We start from the raw sequence: 23,280 nt of genomic DNA on the forward strand, positions 1-23,280 counted from the left end.
TCTGCTCTAGTTTGACTGTCAACTTATCATGAGATACTCTATCAAAAGCTTTTGCGAAATCCAAGTATATTACTGTGTATCCTTCTCCTCTGTCCAAGGTAGCAGTCACTTTATTGTAATAAGTAAGTAGATTACTAAAACATGACCTCCTTTTAGCAAATCCATGCTGTCCATCAAAGATTATACCATTGTTGTCAACCCAACTCTGGATCCTAGTTCTCACAAGCTTCTTCAGCAACTTAACCACAACACTTGACACAGAGATAGGCCTATAGTTTGAAGCTTGAGTTTGATCGCCTCCTTTATGAAGTAGCACAATCTTGCCCTCCTTCCACTCTTTAGGAACTTGACCAAGTGCAAGACTCGTATTAAAAAAATATGTCAAGGCAGGTGTCAACTCTCTGGCACATTCTTTCAGAATATGCAGTGATATATTATCAAGTCCCACAGCCTTATTTATATCTAGTTTACTCAACTCCCCAAACACCTCTAGCTCACTTACAGTCAGTCTCTCCTCCCCATCATCAACTGCTCTCAATCTCTCCATGAAGTCACATTCACAAGATTGAAAGATCTTTATGAACTGCTCATTAAGTATCTCCACCACACATTCTGCATCAGCTGTCTTTATACCATTTCCTCCAATCAGTGGCATCCTTCCATAATCATTCTTTCTTTTGCTGGCTACATATCGAAAGAACTCCCTAGGATTCTTTTTGGCTTCATTAGCTAACTGCTGTTCATACCTCTTTTTAGCTACTCTCACCAACCAAGTCACCCTCCTTGCCTGGTCTTTGTAGACCTCATGAAATTGGTTACTTCCACTTCTCTTATGCTGCCTCCACAATGCCCTTTTTCTCTGTATTGCATGCTTAATCTCTTTATTCATCTATCTCACACCTACCTTATTTAACCTTCTCACCCATGGTATACATTTAGACATTGCATCTACTAAATAATTTTTGAAAATCCCCCAAGCTGCATTGATCTCTTTTCCAGCTAACTCCTCATTCCATGCTACACCTGCAAGCTGTCACCTGAGCTCTTCATAATCACTCCCCCCCCCCCTTGTAGTTCCACATATACCCTTTTTTCACAGGGGTCCTTGCACTGCTGGCAACCACCCAGGTAATCACCTCATGGTCACTTTCACCAATTGGTGGATGATTTGACACCTCATTTATAATTACATCCTCCGATGAGAAGACCAAATCCAAGACCCTTAATCCTCATGTGCCCTCTGTTACATACTGTCTGAGGTAGTTATCCCTCAAAAACTCAAGAAACTCATTTTCTTTACTTCCAGTTGGTATCTCTTCATTCCAGTCAATATTGCCATAATTAAAATCACCCATAATGATCATCCTTTTCTTATTTGCTTGGCTTATTTGACTATACATTTCACTGTCACAACCATCCACATTACCAGGTCTATAACAACATCCCACCAAGTATTTGATTCTATTCACCTCTATCTCACACCATACTGCCTCAAAACCACTGGCCCTATTTCCCTCCTGCATCTCTACCTTGAATGGACGTAACTCTTTCTCTATCATCAATAGCACTCCCCCTCCCTTTTTACCCCTTCTGTCCTCACGAAACACATCATACCTTTTCATCTCTATTCCTGTCAGGATGTCGTCCTCATCTAACCATGTCTCACTTATTCCGACAATCTCTGGGTGCACAGACGCAATTAGTGCAACCATTTCATCCGCCTTGTTTCTTATACTTCTAGCATTGGTATACAAATACAACAGCTTATTTCTGGATCTACAGCTAGTTCCACTGATACCACCCACTCGATTTGATCTCTCCATGCTGGACTGCGGCCATTTCCCTTTCTGCTTCTTCATTTCAGAACCCTTTGCAATTCCATCTGTTTCCTCTTGATCCCTGGTCATCCCATTTCTTTCTTGCCTACACATGCTCTCACCTCCTCTTGGATTTTATTTATGTATTCTAGGACACTTAGAACTGCATCAATCCACCTAGATCTTGGCCTTTCTATGAGTGTTTTTTCCTACTATCTTGGCATCAGACACCTGTTTTGTGTACCCAAGTCCCTTCCTAATATATTTATTTTTAATATGATTCTGTTTACTCCCTTAATTTTTTTTTCCGAATTTTCATTTCTGTAGTCTCAAATCTTTGATTAGCTGTTTTATTTCTAGCTCAATTTTTAGACCCTTAAGTTAATATTGGTTTGAATAGCATCTTGTATACTGCCAGTTTAGGTTTCTGCTGATTTCTCTCTTATTTCATATAAATTTATTCATCTGGCTCCCCACACACTGACCTTGCTTATTTTATTGGCTGTTTCCTTATTTTTTATGTTATCCTCAGTAAAGCCGCTTGGCCAGCCAGCCTGGCTGGCCGAGTGATTAGCATATCCGCTCTCCAGCCAAAAGGCTGTGGGTTCGAATCCTGCTATGGGTATGGATGTTTGTGATTGTCTTTGGAAATACTAGTGGTGGTGGTGGTGGTCAGCGGTAGATGGCGTTGGCATATTGAGTGGCAGAGACAGAGTTGTAGAGCAGGTGCCCTCCCTCGATGAGTCTTTGACTCCCTGGAGGTGTCTAATGATGATGATAATAATAATAATATTAATAATAATATATCTGCAAAAGCCATATGACAAGGTGCCAAGAGAGAAGCTATTCAAAAAGCTACAGTTGTATGGTGTCAAGGGGGCATTACTTAGTCTTTATTTGAGTTATAACTCAGCAGTTAGAATTGAAGGATGTACAGGAAGATGGTTTAATGTTAAATCTGATGTCAGACAAGGATGTACATTATCCCCTCTGTTATTCATTATCTGTATGGATCACATTATGAAGGAAAGTGGTATTAAACCTGATATCAAAATTGGGAATGTTAATGTCTGCTCTTTGCTTTATGCAGATGATGATGTTATACTTCTAAATAAATCCTCTACAAGTCTGCAAGATTTCCTGACTAAATTGAATAACTGTTGTAATAGATATGGTATGAAGGTCAGCAATAACAAGACAAAGACAATGAAAATAGGCAGAAGCATTGAAAATATTAACTCCATTGTGGATGGAGAACCTATATAGCAAGTAAGACATTTCAGCTACTTAGGCACGATTTTTAGTGAAGATGGTAAATTAAATATGGAAATAGACAAAAGAATCAACAAAGCTGGTATGATAGTAAGTAAACTAAATAAATTTATATGGAATAAGAGAGAAATTAGCCAAAACACTAAATTCTGTATACCAAACAGTTTTCAAACCAGTTTTAACTTATGGATCTGAGAGCTGGGTTAGAAGTAAAACACTTGACCAACGATTAGAGACTGCAGATATGCGAGTCCTGAGAAAGATTAGGGGCGTGAACAGATGGCACCAATGGCAGTATCATATTAAAAATGAGGTTATGAGGAAAGAACTTGACATTGTTAGCATCCAGGAATGTGTTAGCGGAGCTAATCTCAGATGGTATGGTCACTTAAACAGAATGGGAGAGAAAAGATTAGCAAAACAAGTGTTCTCTGCCAGGTTGGCAGGAAAAAGACCCAGAGGAAGAGCAAGATATAGGTGGATTGATATGATAAAAAGTTTTTTAGATGATTGACATATAAGATCTGACAATGTTAGTGTCTTGACAGGTAACAGATTGATTTGGAGGAAAATTGTATATAGGAAGTTAGTAATGATGTAAATTTTTCATGTAGTACTATCATATCCTGTACACCCTTTGTGAGTACATGTCAGGAAATTGATGATGATGATGATGATGAATCCATGGTCTATGCTACTGAACCCACTATCCAGTAAAGCACTACATAATTACTTGTAGTAATTATGGTGTCTGGAGTCTCATTGTTGGAGACCCACACTAACGTTTATACACACAAAACCTATCATTCCCTTCCTTCAACTCATTCACTGTTAGGGCACTCACAACTAATTCTGGCAATTTATTCCATTCATTTACCACTCTTCATGTAAAAAAATCCACTCCACACACCCTTACTAACCACACTCTTACACGACATCCACGAATGACTCCTAGTTCTCTTTTGTCATATATTGAAAAATTTCCTTAGTATTAATTTTATAAAATGCTTTTAATATCTTGTCAATTTCTATCATGTCCCTTCCTTTTTTCATCTACCTACTAAACTTTGTAGTCCACACCTTCTACCTATTCTCATACTGAGCATTACAGATCCATCACCAGCTTGGTCACTCATCTCTGAATCCTCTCTGCCACAGCCTGATCACCCAAGAAACTCAGGTGATCAAATCTGTGTAGTGTAGTCAAGATGCAGCCAAATATATATTTATTGCATATTCAGTTCTCCAAGAACTAGTTACCATCATTAAACTGTTGAGAGGTGCTTACATGGTTGACACGAGGGAGTTCTTTCGCTTGGTTGAACAGCGGGAAGGAGTGATGACAAGAGGCCATCTCTGGAAGTTACGAAAGGAAACTGTGAGCAAGAGAGTGAGGAGTGGTTTCTTTGCGTGGAGGGTGGTTGAACCGTGGAATGCATCGCCTGATGGAGTGGTGAGAGCGAGAATGGTCAATGAATTTAAGGAGTGGTATAATAGACTTTGTGTTTCTTAAGGAGGACCTCCCCTCGATGAGTCTTGACAGACTTTATGTTCTTAGGAAGGACCTCCCACGATGAGTTTTTGACTCCATGGAGGCCTGAATAATAATAATAATAATAATAATAATAATAATAATTACTCCTCTTTTTTCCAAGACTATAATAACAAGTGTAGCAGCTAGTTAACATCCATTTATCATCCAGAAACATGCTAACAAGTAAAGATATCCTTCTTTATACAGGAATATCTTTACTTTTTAGCATGTTTTTCAACATTCAAGTAATCCTTTGTGCTATTTTAATAACTTTTGCAGTATGCCTTCAGAAGTTGAACTCTCTGTCCACCATTATACTCAACATCCTAGCCTCATATTGCTACATAAAAATTCAGTGTACTTTTCTTCTCAAGAAGCTACTTCTCATCTGTACAACTTCTAACATTGTATAAATTCCAAAATCCATCCAGCCATAGATTACTGCTTACACATTTGGGGTGGTGCATCCAAGCCTCTGTGATTGTTCAGTGCCATACAGTCTATTAATCAATGACTCCCCCTCCCTACTCCTCCTCACAGATTCACTCCAATCTCCAGGGAAGAAACCAAATGTCCATGAGAACATGGACATTTGGTTTCTTCCCTGTATTTCTTCTGAGATACTTTCATGGACACTGTTCTGCAGAACTAGTCACTGTTATACCTCCTTTTTCTTCCAAGCAAGTGTAACAGCTAGTCAACATCTATTTATCATCCAACTCCAAACTTACTGAACCAACTCTTCTTCCTCTTTCTCCATCTACTTCTGTTCTTTGGAACAGCCTTTCTCTCTCTCTCTCTCTTACTCTATTTTCCCCAAAGACTGCAACCTTCATCAACTGAAGAACCACATCATCATATTCCTTCTTTCTTTTTGTCCTCTTACCCATTCACACAGCACTAATGTGCCATAGGTCTTGTAATATTTTGCAAGCACTTCTCAATCTTTCATCTTCTAGTGTCTGCCTCTCTTGTATAGCATTACTCAGACCAGTTACATTGCAACCAGTTGCATAATGTTGCATAACATTACTCACACCAGTATGATATATACTGACAAAGTGTTCATTAAATAATTCCATTATATCTTTTACATGGTTACCCTATTTTACTCCTACTCTATTTTTCCACCTAATACATTGCCTTTAGTTGAATTTTGTCAGTTTGTTGGCAGAATGGTTAATTTATCTTCTCTCTAGGCCAAAAACTTTGGGTTCAAATAAACACTGAATTCAAGTAAAAGTGTTTCAGATAGAGGGTGATAGATGATTTTTTTTTTCCTGGTGTGAAATCACTCATCCTGCTAATTGGAGGCTTGAAAAAGTTCAACATTTGGTCTCTATAGCAGAGTTGCAGATTAATCCATAACTCCCCAATATTAAAGTACTATAGACCTTTCTTGGGTGGGATTCACATTAATAAAACACAAAATTCCCATTATCTGTTAACTTCTTTTCCTCATAACTCATCATCCTATGATGTTGATTGGGGAGGTTAAGGAAAAGAGAAACATGGGGAAAACTGTATATGGGATTATGGGAATCTACATGTGCAACTTCCTGTAATCATCCGCCTTATAGTTCCACGTTTCCCTTCTTGATGGGAACCTTCCCCTGATCGATTGCATCCTAAGTTGGTACCTCATGATCACTCTGGCAGGCAATGTATATACCTCATAACCACATTCTGGGAAGATATCACCAAATCCATCACTCTTGCATTTCTTTCATCCCATGCTGCATATGGTAGTTGTCACTTAGAAACTCAGTATATTCGCTCTTTTTGTTTCTGCATGCTACTCTTCCTTCCAATCCATGCTCTTGTAATTAAAATCTCCAATTATGACCACCATACTTTTACCTATCCAACTGATTTGTCTAAACATTTCATGATCAGTACTTACACTCTGACCTATTACAAGATCCTATTATTATTATTATTATTCAGGTCTCCATGGAGTCAAGAGATTCATCGTGGGAGGTCCTTCTTAGGAAACACAAAGTCTATCATATCACTCTTCACCCTCTTGCTCACAGCTTCCTTTTGTAACTTCAAGGGATGGCCTCTTGTCATTGCTCCTTACCGCTGTTCCACCAAGCGAAAGAACTCCCCAATGTTCACCCTGTAACTGCCTCTCAACAGTTTAAAAGTCTCGATCATATCACCTCTCCTTCTTCTATCCACCATACTCTGCAGTCCACATTCCCTCAGTTGATCCTCATAACTAACATTGTACAGTCCTGAAACTATCTTTGTTATCTGCCTCTGTATCTTTTCCTTTCTATAGTTAATTTATTCCCTTCAAATCCTGAGGACCAAATTTGGGAACAATAGTCTAAGTGTGGTCTGATGAGGGTCTTATATAACAGAATGATAAAACTTTTATCTCTGTAAGTCAGCATCCTTCTCAGTATTGCAGCAATCCTGTGGGTTACCTTCACTACCTTTGCAATGTGCTCTCTAAATTTCAGTTTTCTATCAACCATCACCCCCAGATCTCTTGTCTCCCCCTACTTCCTCCAGCACAGTTCCTCCAATCGAGTATGTAGCTTCCGATTGATGTATCCCAAACTTTGATCCCAAGACTTTACATTTTGCTACATTAAACCACACCCCATTCATTCACCCATTTGTCTAGTTTATTCAAATCCTCTTGCAGGGTTGCCACATCTGCACTATAATTGATAATCCTTTCCAGCTTCACATCATCTGCAAACAACTGAATATCCACTTGTAATTCACTGATAATGTCATTGATATAAATGTTGAACAATACAGATCCCAGTACTGAGCCCTGTGGGACTCCACTTGTAACCTTCTGCTTTCTTGATATTACCCCACCATACACAACTCTCTGAAACCTATCAGGCAGCCATTCCTGAATCCAGTTGACTAACCCGACATCTAAACCCATGTGCCACAACTAATATCAGCTTATCATGTGGCACCATGTCAGCTGCCTTCTCTAAATCCAAGAAAATGGCAGTATATGCCTTTCCTTCATCAACTGCTCTTGTCACTTTATTATAAAAGGCAATCATATTATAACGAATCCATGTTGATTGTCACAGATAACATTACCCTCATCTGCCCAACGCTGTATATAGTCCCTCACTAATTTCTCCAAAACCTTAACAACTACTGATGACACACAAACTGGCCTATAATTAGACACTTCCAGTCTTACGCAATGGCACTATCTTACCTTCCTTCCATTCCTTGGGTACCTTTCCTGCAGCCAGACTTTCATTGAAGAGCCAGGTCAATGGAGCTGTCAGTTCTTTAGCACCTTCTCTGAAATCCCATGGTGAAATACCATCCAGTCCCACAGCTTTACTGACATCCATAGTACTCAGTATTTGGAACACAGTCTCCTCTTGCACCTCTAAACCTTGAAACTGCCCTATCCCTCTATTATTTCATCCAGGATGAAACACTCCAATAAAGTGCTCATTGAACAACTCCACTATGTCCTCTGCATCAGTCACTCTATGTCCATTTTTATCCCAAATGTCATTCTTTCACAATCATTTCTCCTCCTACTGGCTACATAGTTAAAAAAATCCTTAGGATTTTTCTTTGGATCTTAGTGCCAATCTCTTCTCATATTCCAGTTTTGCCTTACTCAGCATACTAGTCATTCTCCTGGCCTGAGTCTTATATTCTTCATGCATCTGCTCTCCACCCCTCTCCTTATATCACTTCTATAATCTCTTTTTCACCTGCAGTTCCTGTTTGATATTGTTTGTCATCCACTTTACACCAAATTGTGTCTGCTTCACTCATGGAATACAGCTTACTATTGCTGCTAACAAATATTCCTTTACAATTTTCCAAGCACTAATCATATCTTGCCCTTCAAATTCATCCCTCCATGGACCTGCCCCAAGTTGATATCTAAGACTATTATAATCACCTGCCTTATAATTCCACATACATTCCTGTCTCTTTGATACTCCTGCATGTCTATTCATCTTCCAAATCAAAACCACATGGTCACTCCCACCAGTTGGAGACTCTCTCCAACTGGTGGGAGAGATGTCATCTCAGTTATTATCAACTCTTCTGATGCTATAACCAAATCCAAAACTCTTGAACATCTTGTTCCCTCTATTACATATTACCTAAGACATTTGTCCCTCAAGAATTCTAGAAATTCCATTCCCTTATTGCTACATGCATATTCCTCTCCCCAATTTATACTGCTGTAGTTAAAATCTCCCATAACAATCATTCTTCTTGCACTTGCCAAGCTCAACTGTCTAAACATCTCCTGGTCCCCACCCTCTGTGCTCCTTGGTTTGTAGCAACACCCACTAAATATCCTGTCTTGGCCACTTCTACATCACACCACATGCTTTCAAAAACATTAGTGTCACTGCCTCCCAAAGCCTCCACTCTTAGAGGACATAAGTTATCACTTGTCATAAGCAGTACTCCACCACCACCACAACCTTTTCCCCTCCTATCTTGCTGAAAAATGCTGTACTCTGCTACTTCAATTTCTGTTATCATATCATTTTCCATCAACCATGTCTCAGAGATCCCAATAATTTTCAACCAGGTTGATGCTATTTGCGCCACCAATTCATCTCCTTTATTTAGGATACTCCCGGCATTAGTATAAAGCATAAAAATGTCACTGCTTCTATACCTATCATTATCCCATTAATATTAGATATAGCAATTCTGTGTATTTTAATCTTACACCATATAACCATCATATGTGCTGCTATTTTTGACCTCCATCTTTGGTAAACCTGGATATAGTTCCCTATATCTTACATACTCTATAAGGAACTACATTAAATTGGACAAAATAACATAACCACTTGGATGTTGTAGAACACTGACAAGTAGGGATATGGAAGTTATTGTCTCTCTATAAAGAGGGACAATAACTTCCATATATAGCTTTCACAGAAGCAAGCTGGATTATTTTGCTTAGATTATGTTGGTGTTTCTGGGAATAAGAAAGTAGCAGACAGGATTCAGAGGCAGATGACCATGATATCAATGGGTTTGTGGCATGCTTGCTATCAGGATAGATTGCATGTTCATGGGTTAAAAATTTTAGTTGATAGGTAGAAAATAGGAGGTGTAATAGAAAAATAAATTGCTGAGAGAGTTATTATTATTATCCCAAGGCTCCATGGAGTCACTGAATTATCTAGGAGATCCCTTTTTTCTCTCTCTCTCTCTCTCTCACACACACACACACACACACACACACACACACACACACACACACACACACACACACACACACACACACACACACACACACACACACACAGCTCATCACACCTAGCCTTAAACACATTTGAATTCTCTGCAGACACCACTCTTTTAGACAATGCATTCCAATCATTCACAACTCTCCATGCAAAAAACCTGCTTCTCATTCCCTTGCTCATACCCTCCTTATACAGCTTCCAGGGATGACCTCTTGTTTTCCCCTAATCTCCCACCATTTTATGAAAAAACTCTTCCAACGTTAATCTCATAACAACTCCTTACCAACTTGTAAGTTGCTGTCATATCACCCTCTCTTCCTTCTATTCATTAGACTCTGCAAATTGCATCATCTCAACCTTTCTTCATATTCAACATTCCAGATATCAGAAACTATTTTGGTCAATCGTCTCTGGACCCTTTGGATTTGGTTGATCTCCAATCTTCCCTAATCTCCCACCATTTTATGAAAAACCTCTTCAACGTTAATCCTGAAACAACTCCTTACTAATTTGTATTTCACTATCATATCACCCCCTCTTTCTCTATCCACTAGACTCTGCAGATTGCATCATTTTAACCTTTCTTCATATTCAACATTCCAGATATCAGACACTATTTTGGTCAATTGTCTCTGGACAGTCTTCTCCAACATCTCTTCATCCTTTTGAAGACCAGGTGACCAAATCTGTGCACAGAAGTCCATATGTGGCCTTATACAATGGAACCAGAATCTCCTTACTTCTACAAGTCAGTGTCATCCCCATCATTGCCAGAATTCATTATGTTATACTCACAGTTTTGGTAATATGTCCTCTAAATTTCAGATCCTTATCCACCATCACCCCAAAATCTCTTATTTCTTCCACTTCCAACAATACATCCCCACCAAGAGTAAATTTTACATCCCATTCTTGTTTTCCAAATTTTAAAACCTTACATTCTGCAACATTGAACCTTCACCCCATCCCACATCTCCCATGCCCATTCACTCAGTCTATTCAGTATTCTTGTAAGGCCACAGCATCTGCTCTACTCCTCATAGTTCGTCCCAACTTTGCATCATCTGCAAACAGCTGTATATCTCCATTCAAATCTTTCCCCAATATCATTAACATACAGGTTAAACAGCAATGGCCTTAAAATAGATCCTGAGGCACACCACTAGTGACACACCTCTTCTGGGATATTGCTCCCCCACATACAACTTGTTGATACCTATCAGACAGCCAATCTCCAATTCAATGCACTGGTCTAATATATACAATCCCATCCACTTTAGTTTGACTATCAACTTGTTATGCAGTAATCTATCAAAAGCCTTTACAAAGTCTAAGTATACACTGTGTATCCATCTTCCATGTCCAGTGCTGCTGTCACCTTATTGTAATAAGTAATTAGATTACTAAAATGTGGCCTCCCTTTAACAAATTCATGCTGTCCATCAAAGATAATACCATTGTTATCAACCCAATTCTGGATCCTGATTCTTACTAACCTAACTAAACATCTGACACCTAGATTGGCCTATAATTTGATGATTGAATTCTGTCACTTCCTTTATGAAGTGGTACAATCTTGCCTCATATTAAACAAATATGTCAAGGCAGATGTCAACTCCCTGGCACATTTCTTCAAAATATGCAGCAATATATCATCAAGTCTCACATCCTTATTAATATCAAGTTTGCTTAATTTCCCATATACCTCTTCCTCACTCACTCACAGGCAGTCTCTCCTTCTCATCATCCACTGCTCTCAAACTCTCCATGATGTCACATTCACAAGGATGAAAACCTTTTATGAACTGCTCATTAATTATCTCAACTATATCCTCTGCAGCAGTTATCCTTATACCATTTTCTCTAGTCACTGCCATCCTACCATAATCATTCATATTTTTGCTGGCTACATATTGTAAGAACACCCTAGGATTTTTTATTTTTTTTTGCTTTATTAGCTAACTGCTGTTCATACTGAACTTTTTCGATCCTTACCAACAGAGACACCCTCCTTGCCTGTTCTTTGTATTCTCATAGAATTGATTATTACCACCCCTCTTATGCTGCCTCCATGTAATGCCTTTTTTTTTTTTTTTCCTATATTGCATACCTAATCTCTTTGTTCATCCTTTCACGCCTACCTTATTTAACTTTCTGACCTTTGGAATACATTTAGAGATTGCTTCTACTAGATAGTTCTTGAATATTATCCAAGCAGCATTGATCTCATTTCCACCCAACTCCTCATTTCATGCTACAACTGCAAGCTGTCTTTTTTTTTTAATTTTAATTTAATTTTTTTAATTTTAATTTTTTTTATGTTGAGCGCATACACGATAGGTTGGTAGATCAACCTATAATACATTAGTACCGTGTATGGGTTGGGAAAGAAGGTACTTGTTTGCAATGGATTTGAATGACTGTATATTGTATTCTTCAGGGAACACATCAAGGAAAGACTGTTCCATAATATGGCAGTTGCAGGGATGAAGGAAGAGGAAAAGAAACTTGTTCTGTGGGTTTCAAAGTGCACTGTGTAGGGATGTTGAGCAGGAGCTGCACGTGTTCCAACGAGCTTAGTACTAAGCTTGTTGGAACATGTGCTTAGTACTAAGCTGGGGGGGGGGGTTGAGTTGGTAAGAGATGGGTCATTAATAAGTCTGATGGCTCTCCTCTGTAGTGAGCTGAGCATTTTGAGGGAGCTTTTGGGGGCCCCACCCCATATGTGGGAGCAGTATTCGATAGTTGGGCGGATTTGTGATTTGTATGAGGTTAGCAACTGTTCAGGGGTGAAGTAATGTCTTGAGCGAAAGAAAAATCCTAGTTTTTTAGAAGCTGAGGATGCAATGGTTGTTATGTGTTTATGCCAGGAGAGGCTTCATGTCAGGGTAATACCAAGAAGAGAAATTGCAGATTGTCTGGAAATTGGGTGTTGTCAAAAATAATACTGGGAGAAAATGGTTCTTTTTTTTTTTTTATGAGAAAGGAGACAGCTGGGATTTATTTGCATTGAAATTGACTAGGTTATCTGAGCCTCATTGGAGGATGGCTTGGAGGTCTGAATTGAGGGCAGTGGTGGTTGATGTTCTGTAGGTTGAGGTGAGTTGTGTGGAGTAAGGTTTAGCTCTGATCCCAAGAGTTAAACTTTGATCCCAAGACTTTACATTTTGCTACATTAAACCACACTCTATTCATTCATCCATCTGTCTAGTTTATTCAAATCCTCTTGCAGGGCTGCAGCATCTACACTATTACCGATAATCCTTCCCAGCTTCGCATCATCTGCAAACAATTGAATATCCCCTTGCCATCCACTGACATCGTCAGTGGATGGCAAGGTTAAACAATATAGGTCCCAGTACTGAGACTGTGGGACCCCACTTGTAACCCTCTGCTTCCTTGAAACTGCCCCACCATACACAACTCTCTGATACCTATCGGACAGCCAATCCTGAATCCAGTTGACCAATCTGACATGCAGACCCATGTGCTGCAACTTAAATATCAGCTTATCATGTGGGACCCTGTCAAATGCCTTCGCTAAGTCTAAAGAAAATGGCAGTATATGCCTTTCCCTCATCTAACACTCTTGTAACTTTATCATAAAAGGCTAGCATATTGCTAAAACAAGAGTGCCCCTTTACAAATCCATGTTGACTCTCACAGATAACATTACCCTCATCTGCCCAATGCTGTATACGGCCCTTCACTACTTTCTCCAAGATCTTACTAACTACTGATGGCATGCAAACTGGCCTATAATTAGATACTTCCAGTCTGCTACCGCCCTTATGCAATGTCACTATCTTACCTTCCTTCCATTCCATGGGCCCCTTTCCCGCAGCCAGACTTTCATTGAAAAGCCAGGTCAAAGGCACTGTCAGTTCCCTAGCACATTCTCTCAAAACTCGTGGTGAAATACCATCCAGTCCCACAGCTTTACTGACATCCAGAGTACTCGGTATTTGAAACACTCTCCTCCTGTACCTCTAAACCTCGAATCTGCCCCAACCCTCTAGCATTAAAACTGACTCCTCCAGGATGAAATACTCCAAAATTTCCTATATCATTTATGTACAAGCAGTAATGGTCCCATCACTGAGCCTTGCAGCACCACTAATCACGTTTTTGCATTGATTTTTTCGATCCATATACCACTTTTTGATTTGTTATATATATTTTGATATTAACCAGTGTGATATCATTCCTCATTTGTTCTAATTTGCATAACAGAGTTCTCTGTGGTATTCTGTGAAATGCTTTTGCAAAATCCTCAGTTATAAAAAATTAATAAATTACTAAGGCATGACCAACCCTTCACAAAGCCATTGTGTCCATCATACAGTAACATATTCTTATCCACCCATTATTGAATTCTCTTTTTGTCCAGTTTGTCCAGTACTTTTACCACTACACTACACCTGAGTTACTGATTGATCTATAGTTTGTTACTGCAGTCTTAGAACCTCTCTTATGCAAGGGAAATTATTTCGCCCTCTTTCTACTATCCTGGAACTCTACCTGAGCAGAGACTTAAGATTATGTAAGCAAAGTGGATATTAGATCCAGCATTATTTCAAATCCGAATGTAGAAACTGTGAAAGTTTTGTAAGGTAAGTTGACCAGAGAGCCTACAGGAATACACTCCCCAGCATTCATAAGTTGCCTGTGTGGACTACTTAAAAGGTATACTCACCACCCAAGCATCTATACATTCACCTTTTATTAATTCATTTTGATAAGGTTTCACTAGCTTGACACCTGTTTCTAACTGGTTGGTTCACCCAGAGAAATGTATTTTTCGTAAGCGAACTCTCAGATGGTGTGTGAAAGTAATTACTAAAATAAAGAGCCAAAATGCTCCAGTTCAGCGAGGAAAAATTATATAAACAAAATGGTTATTAGATCCAGCATTGTTTCAAAGCTGAATGTAGAAACTCTGAAACTTTCATAAGGTAAGTTGACCACAGAGCTTTTATGCACTGACCAAGAGTTCACTTACAAAAAATACATTTCTCTGACATTTCAAGTTTCTTAGTTCTGAATGAGAGTTTTTGCTCTCGTAAGGTTTCTGCCTGGTCTCTGAAGAGAAACAACAGTCAAAACAGCTGCCAAACTAGTAAAACCTTATCAAAATGAACTAATAAAAGATGAATATATAGATGCTTGTTGGTAGTTTTTCCACTTGGTTATACTATAAATTAAAGCTACCAAGAAATATATACTTGGTTTAATCCTTTATCCAAGTGTAAGCAAATAAACTTTGTGCCTGAAATATTTTCAAGACTGGGGCAACTCGTATATAGAAGCTAATGACTTCACATCACTTGCCTTAGTATCCCATAATGCAAAGCACATATCCTTGAAGACATGTATAATGCTATGCATTATGAGAAGGGTCACTACCCTGACTGGTTTCGACCTTTATTGAGGTCTCGTCAGTGGGAGCCAGATTCAGAGGTGATACCAATGTTGAAATAATGCATAATTTATATGACTTTGGTATTATTTTATTATTCTTATTTGGCATTATTCTTATATGAGTAGCCAAAAGATGTCGCACCTTATTATTAAAATACTCTGGATTAGAGATAGATGTTTGTATAAGAAATTATGACTTCAGCATTACTTCAACATTGATATCACCTCTGAGTCTGGCTCCCACTGACGAGAATGATGTGAGCGAAATGATGCTGTGTTAAAAGACCCTTCGGGTCACTCATTGTTGGGTGATCTGGGGGATCACGAGTTTTTGGAGAGATAAGCTCACTACCGGTCTGGGTAGTGACCCCCCTTCTCATAATGCATAGCATTATACATACCCATAAGGTTATGGGCTTTGCATTATGGGATACTAAGGCAAGTGATGTAAAGTCATCAGCTTCTATATATGAGTTTCCCCAGTCCTGAAAATATTTCAGGTGCAAACTTTGTTTGCTTACACTTGGATCAAGGATTAACCCATGTATATAATTTCTTGGTATCTTTAATTTATAGATGCTTGGGCAGCGCCTATGTCTTTTAAGTAGTTCGCACTAAGACAACTCGTGAATGCTGGGGAGGGTATTTCCATAAGCTTTCATGGTTTTGTTAATAATTGGTGGATTTTTATATTGAGGAAATATTCATATATATTATCTTAATATTAATCCTACCATAAAGAATGATCTCCGTTTCTAATAATTATTTTTTTTATTCGGAGTGTACCTATATTTTATTATGTGCACAAGGGTTCACTCCAATTGGTGCAATGATCTTAACTCTTTCTTTCAGAATCCATATTAATCACTGACTCAAGACCAAATACAAAATAAACACATTTAATAAAACTAAAACAATATATATACACTTCAAACAATATTACATAACTATAACTACAAATTAATTGGATCCAAGGCCTTTTTAAAATAAACTTACACTTAAGACTAAACACTTTGTTTTCAAAATGACAAAATGTTCATAGCCAGTTTCTATCTCTGTCTCTTCTGTTCTGCCCTTTTCAGAAGATATATGACTCTATTCTTAATTTTACAGGATCCTTTTTCATCACTCATGTAGCACACATAAAAATCTTCCTGACTTAATTCTGTCTCTTTTTAGTAGAAATAATAGTCAGATCAGGCGTCCTTAATACTGATGAAACTTCTTAATCAAAGTTTTCTCAAACATTCCTTTAGAACGTAAATAGCAAATTCTTCTTTTATTCACTACACTTAATGACAGTCTTAACTCTTCCAATAAAAAAATTCACTTACAGTTCTACGATTCCCTTTTCTTAATCTATAAATCTTTCAATCAGTGTTTCCTCCAATATTCCTTTTAAAACGATTTATAGCAATATTTCCCTTTTATTTATCCACATACTTATTCCACATTAAAACTTAATAGTTCCACGATTCCTTTTTCGGAATATACTATTAATTTTCTTCCGACTGTCACTTAAAAAACTTAAGTTCCTCTGAACCTAAAAAACCCGCCGGCCTGTATTCTAAATTCCTTCCGAACGCTATCTTGTTTACAGCCGTTACCCAGATACCGAACGCTCTCTTGTCAGCTGTCAATCACTCCATAAAACTTCTCCGCGAGCATGCGCACTCCACGAAAGTCAGAAACTAAGTACTGTATAATGGCTGACACGTTATATCCGTTAGCGACAAGAGAATGTCTTCATAAAACACAGAACTTAATATTTCAAACCACAATCAAATTCTTTTAAGTAATACAAAGATCAAATCTAGTAAGTACATCAATTTTTTAACTTCTTTACATATCACTTTGGACAAAACAATCCCATAACGGGCACATCGCAAGTGCCGACAATGCGTGTTATGAAAACAAAACTAATAAACAATTCGTAAAAATATTCAGAATTTTAATTATGATTATTTTTACAGTTTCTACATTTGGCTTTGAAATATGCTGGATTTAATATTCATTTTGCTTGTATAAATTTTGCATCACTGAACTGGAGCATTTTGGCTCTCTATTTTAGTAAATAAATTAAAGAGCCTAGTCACAGGCATTGCCAGTTCTCTTGCACATTCTCGCAAAAGCTAAGCTGATATCCCATCTAATCACACACACACAGCTGTATTTTCATTGAGATCCTGCAATATCCTAAGAACCTCCAATTCATCTACCACTGTTCCCACATCAGTGTCTGTCACGTATGTTACAGCAGTAACGTTATACCCTTGCAAAGTGATCACTCAATAATTCAACTATTTTATCTGCTTCTGTGATCTCATGACTATAAGCACTCATTTGTCAATTGGTAGAGCCTCTGCTATCAATGGCTCATGCAAAAAGTTAAGCAAGTTTGAGCGCGGTTGGAAGGGGTTCAATCATTCGATGCTGTTGGCACACTCTCCCTCGATGAGTCTTTGGACTCACTGGAGGTGTCACATAATGATAATGATAATAATAATAATAATTATGGTTAATCCTTCATAGTCATTCTTCCTCTACTTGCCATGTAATGAAAGAACTCTTTGGAATTTTCTTTGGCCTGCTTAGTTAGATTTTTCTCGTAATCAGATTTTGCCTTCCTTACCATGCTGGTCACCTTTCTTGCCTGAACCTTGTACTGTTCATATAGTTGCTTGTCACCTTTCTTCTTTTTTCTTCTGTAGCTCAGGCTCTCATCCATCTAACTCCTACCTGATTAATCGTCATTACCTTAGGTATACAGTTTAATATTGCTTCCTCTAGATGCCCCTTAACTATCGCCCATGCACTAGTAACATCCTTCCCTTGCAGTGTTTTATGCCATGGCACAGATTTAAGCTTGCTCCTAAGATTGTCATAATCATCTGCCTTGTAGTTCAATATATATCCCTTCTTGACAGAATATTCATCTTGTTTTGCAGTCTCCCAACTCAAGACTATACTTTTGCCAATTGGAGGCATTATGGATAGTTCTCACTCCTTCCATCACATGCTGCCTCAAGTAATTATCTCTCAGTAGGGGTTAGGTGTTCCATTTCCTTCCTGCCAATCAATATCTCCATAGTTGAAGTCCTCCATAATAGTAACTTGACCTGTACTCGTTGTACTAATTTGCTGATGCTTGTCTTCCAGTTCATTCATTGAACCCTCTGGCCTATAGCAACAACTGACTGTATATTTTGTCTTACTGGCCTTGATCTCACAACAGTCTGCTTCAAATGAACAGCCACCCTCCCTCCTATTTTCTCTTCTTTTTGGCTGCAATTCATCCACTATCATCAGCAGTACCCCTCTTCCCATCCTATCTTCTCTATCTTCCCTGAAAATACTAAATCCTTCACATTCTATCACCTCTCTCATAACTATCACCCTCATCCATACACATCAGCATTCTTTGCATTATTCCAGCAGTTTTCTCCATAATAATGCTTACTTTCACAATGTGACCCCTGAACTTCAGTTTCCTATCAAGATCTCCAGATTTCTTGCTGCCTTCATCTCCTGAAGCAAAGTTCTTTCAATATGATATATCTCTTTCTATCTTCTTCTCTTGCCAAAGTGTATAACTTTGCATTTAACAACATTGAATTAGCATCTCCATTTTATAGCTGAAAGCACCAAACTATTCAAATCATCTTGTAACAACATCACATCAGAACTTCCTGACATTTCTCTTTTTGATTTAATATCATTAACAAACAACTGAATATTTCCTCACACACCCTAAACTATATCAGTGATATATAAATTAAACAGTAGTGGTATCTCACTCATCACCTTCTTTTTTTGGGACACTGCACCTCGATATCCAGTTTGCTGACTGCTATCAGTCTGTCATCCCTATAGCCAAAGCTACCAAATGACTATCCATTGTTATCTTCTTCAGTTTCAACAGTAGTTTATCATGTGGTACTCTATCAAATGTTTTAGCAAAATCCAGTTAAATCACTGTATAAGCATCTCCCCCATCTAATATACTAGTCACACTATTATAAAATATAAATTACTAAAGCAAGACCTCTCCTTTAACAAGCCTATGCTGCTCTGTTGAAAGATTTCCATTCTCATCAATCCAGGTTTGTATTCTTTCTCTAACTAGTTTCTCACGTCGTCAGTACTACACCTGATACACACACACACTGCCCATAGTTGGATACTACTGATTTGGATGCAGTAGGATTAGTCGCAGTATTTTTCCTTCTTTCCACTCTTCTGGGCTTGTTTGTGTTGCCAGACTTCTGTTGAACAACCACATCGAGGGCAATGCCAGCTCTTTTGCACATTTCTGTAATATATGTGGTGATATCCTATCTAATTCCACATCCATATTAATATCAAGGTTACTTAATATTCTAAACACTTCCCATTCTTGAACCAGTAGCATTCTGTCATCCTTCCTATTGTTATTTAACATTAATCTACCATATAAAATACCCTGACAAAATACTCATTGAACATTCCTGCTATACCTTCAGCAGATGTGATATTCGTGTTTCATCTCCAGCAACTAAAGACTGTCTTCCTAATTCACCCTTTCTTCTGCTAGTGACAAACTGTAGAATTCTCCAAGGTTTTGTTTTACTGTTTCAGCCGATCTCCTTTCATATCGAAGTTTCTCCTTCACTACATTTGTCACCTTACTTAGCCTATGCCTTATACTTCTCATTTTGCTGAATGGTACTCTGTTCTTTATATCTCCTTTTTTTTTTTTTTTTTTTTTTTTTTTTTTTTTGCAAGGAAAGTGGTGAATGAGCCAAAGGGAGTTGTGAGTGATTGATCTCAAAGAGAGGCATGGTGTGAATAAATGGTTAGTTGGCTTCTCACATTGAGTCTCAGGACTCATTGCAGGAGGTTCACTAACAAGTTTTAGGATTTGTTAGCATAGGACATTTAATGAGAACTCTGAGTCTTAGGACTTCATTGAGGTACCTGGCTAATAATAATAATAATAATATACTTAGATGTGCATTGTGTAGTCATGATTAAGGTCAGAGGTAAGGTAAATCTGTTTCCTAAGTTGATGAAATGAGACTCATTGCAAGGGTGAGAAAGTGGAGCATTGGAGTTGTGAAATTTCGCATTTTTGCTTGCTTACCTTTAGGTGTGTATGAAGATAAATGTTTATATATTAAAATCATAATAGAAAATAACAACACTAAGTATAGAAAGGAATAAAGTTTCAAGTTGCTATATCTGTACACTTGGTCTGCTAAACTTGATTACATTCAAAATAGCTATCCATATAAGAACAGGACAGAGTACATTTGTGATGTATAGGTTTTACTAAGATTTTCTGTTTTTTGCTATTTTTTTTACTTATTAAGATTTTTGTTAATAAGTAAAGTTACAAGAAGTTTGTTACAAGAAGTCTTATAAGTTTTTACTAGCTACATTATTTATGTCATTTATTCCCGCAGTATTTAAAAATATATTTATAGTTGACCTAAACTATATATGGCTTTATTTTATCAATAAATTTCTTTTGTAGCAGTAGAACAGATTTAGTCTACTACAGATTGATCTGATTGATTTGTAGTATAAAAGCAAACATAAACATCTTATTCAGTTAGGTGTTTAGGAAGATTAGAGGCAAAGTGTGCATTAGACTTTGACCAGTGTTACTTGTAAACAGTAGGTGTTTTTTTTTAAATATAAATTTTTGCAGTGTTTGAGAGGTTATGTGAAGAATGAAATAAAACTATCTCAATATTTGGAAATAATATATTTTTATTTATGTTGAATTAATAGGAATACCAAGTTAATTTAAATTTCTTCTGGAGCAGAAAAAAAAACCCCCGTTTTGTCAAGTATTTTTTTTAGGTAAGTGTAAAGCAATAATATGATACTCTGTTTTGTTCATAGGAAAAAAAGCTCTCTCTTGCTCACTCACTCACTCACTCAGTCTCTCTCTCTCTCTCTCTCTCTCACACACACACACCATTAAAAGTATTAAGATAAGGCAGGAAATATAGAAAGTACAAGATTCAGTCAATAAACTATTATAATATTAACATTCTTCACTTCATTTGTATAGGATGATTTTTAGCTGTTTTAATTTTTATATAATGTTATTATTGTTAATCAGTTATAATAATAATAATAATAATGTGATGATAATAATAAGGTTATATATCATTATAATCACTGTCCCTCCACTGAGCAGGCTCATTGCAGAGCATGATAAATAACAGAATAGGGATTGATATGATTAGAGAAGTATAATTAGGCAGAGAAATTTAGTTGATAAATATTGAATCAAATAATTGTTCACACTTTTAAAGTATGTTATACTTTAAAAGTGTGAACAATTATTTGATTCAATATTTATCAGCTAAATTTCTCTGCCTAATTATACTTCTCTAATCATATCATTCCCTTTTCTGTTATTTATCATGAATAATGAAAAAATGGGATAAGAGAGTGCCAGCCTGGAAACACTAAGTGAATAGTGCCACTGTTCTCCATTTTTCACAGTCAAAATCCCACTATATCATGAATGTTTGCGAATATGTTTAGGTGGTAGATGAATTTGTTTCCCAGTATGAGATCACTACCCTGTTAATTGGGTGCTTTTAAAGTGACTTGAAAAAAAAAAAAAGAAAAAAAAGCACACCATGCTAGATTATGTAACCCTTATCCTACCCATGATATCGAAATGTATGATAGGTGTATAACCTTTCATGAGTGGAGTTCACTTAACAAAAAAAAAAAGTCAGATATTGAATAAATAGTTTTCTTTTAAATTTTAATTAAAAAAAAAAATCAGCTAACGTCTTTTATTTTATTATAGGGAGTAGGCGAGGCCTTTATACCCTATCTAGCTTTTGGAGACTGAGTGGGCAGTTCAATCTCCATCGGTAGCCAATCAGAAATAGCTGGCCCATGTCTATCACTAATTATAGCAGCCACCGATGAAGAGGCTGGCAAACAACTGCTGCCATCTCTTGGTACCTAACCCTAACAAGATATGTTACTGTCTGAAATAATGTGGGTACTTCGGTCGATTTTCTTGAGTTTATGGGATAAAAAACCCGAGTTTTTGGGAGGAAAAAACCCGCTTGCCCATGCCAGAGATCGACTAACTCAGGAATTGGTTGAAGAAAGGCTTAGAAAAAGTTCCTCCAGTCAGCGACTAGACTTGAACTTAAGTCTGACTTCAAGTGACCAAGCGCCGAGGACGCAAGCACCACTTTTACTGAGCTACACTGGCCCTTTTTTTAAATTAAAAAGTGGTTATTATTATTTTTTTTAACCTGGAATTGGAAGATGATAGAACTACTGCTTTTAGATGCTCTCATTAAGATTACTGAAGAAAACCAGACAACTTACAGATGAAAAACATTGAATGTTATCTGCCTGAATTATCTCATTACTGTCCATCTCGTAAAGAAATGTAATAAAAAAATAAGGCTCAGAAATAAGGCTTAATGAGTAAAACAGCACTAAGAAAGGATTAATTCTTTCAATATTTTGTTTCTGATACATCTTCAGTGATTACAATATAAAACTTGTAATCCACAAACATGCACAAAGGCAATACAAAACTAAATGAAACATGGATGATAGACTAGAATGTAACTAGGTGTGGTGCCCTCTGTAGGTGCTTGCTGGCAGCCTCAGTTGTAAACGGGACTATTGGAGGATTAATGTCTTTACCTGGAATTAGAAGATAATAGAGGTACTATTTTTTAGATGCCCTCGTTAAGATTACTAAAAAATCCAGCTAACTCACAGATGAAAAACATTGAACGCTATCTGCATGAATCATCTCATTACAGCATCTCATAAAAAATGTTGCAATAAAAAATAAGGCTCATGTGAAGGCTTAATGGAGTAAAACAGCTAAAAAAGGTTAAAACACTAGTTAATTCTTTCAATACTTTGTTTCAGTCACTGACACATCTTCAGGGAGTACAATATAAAATTTGTAACACATAAACACACAACTAAATGAAACGTGGATGAAAGACCA

General features: G+C 37.4%; 1 protein-coding gene across 3 annotated transcripts in view; it reads left to right on the forward strand.

The window, feature by feature from the left end:
• The first annotated feature begins 17,011 nt into the window (after nt 1–17,011).
• The window catches only part of LOC150101351 (methionine synthase-like), an 815,136-nt gene continuing 808,867 nt past the window's right edge, over nt 17,012–23,280 (forward strand). For all 3 annotated transcript variants that reach the window (XM_090400909.1, XM_090400910.1, XM_090400911.1), the window contains exons 1-2: nt 17,012–17,097; nt 21,057–21,128. The gene's annotated coding sequence lies outside the window, so the exon portion shown is untranslated. The remainder of the gene's footprint in view (nt 17,098–21,056; nt 21,129–23,280) is intronic.

This window comes from Typopeltis vanoorti, chromosome 11, assembly GCF_054136105.1.
Source record: "Typopeltis vanoorti isolate ZY-2024b chromosome 11, IOZ_Tvanoo_1.0, whole genome shotgun sequence".
NCBI lineage: Eukaryota > Metazoa > Arthropoda > Arachnida > Uropygi > Thelyphonidae > Typopeltis > Typopeltis vanoorti.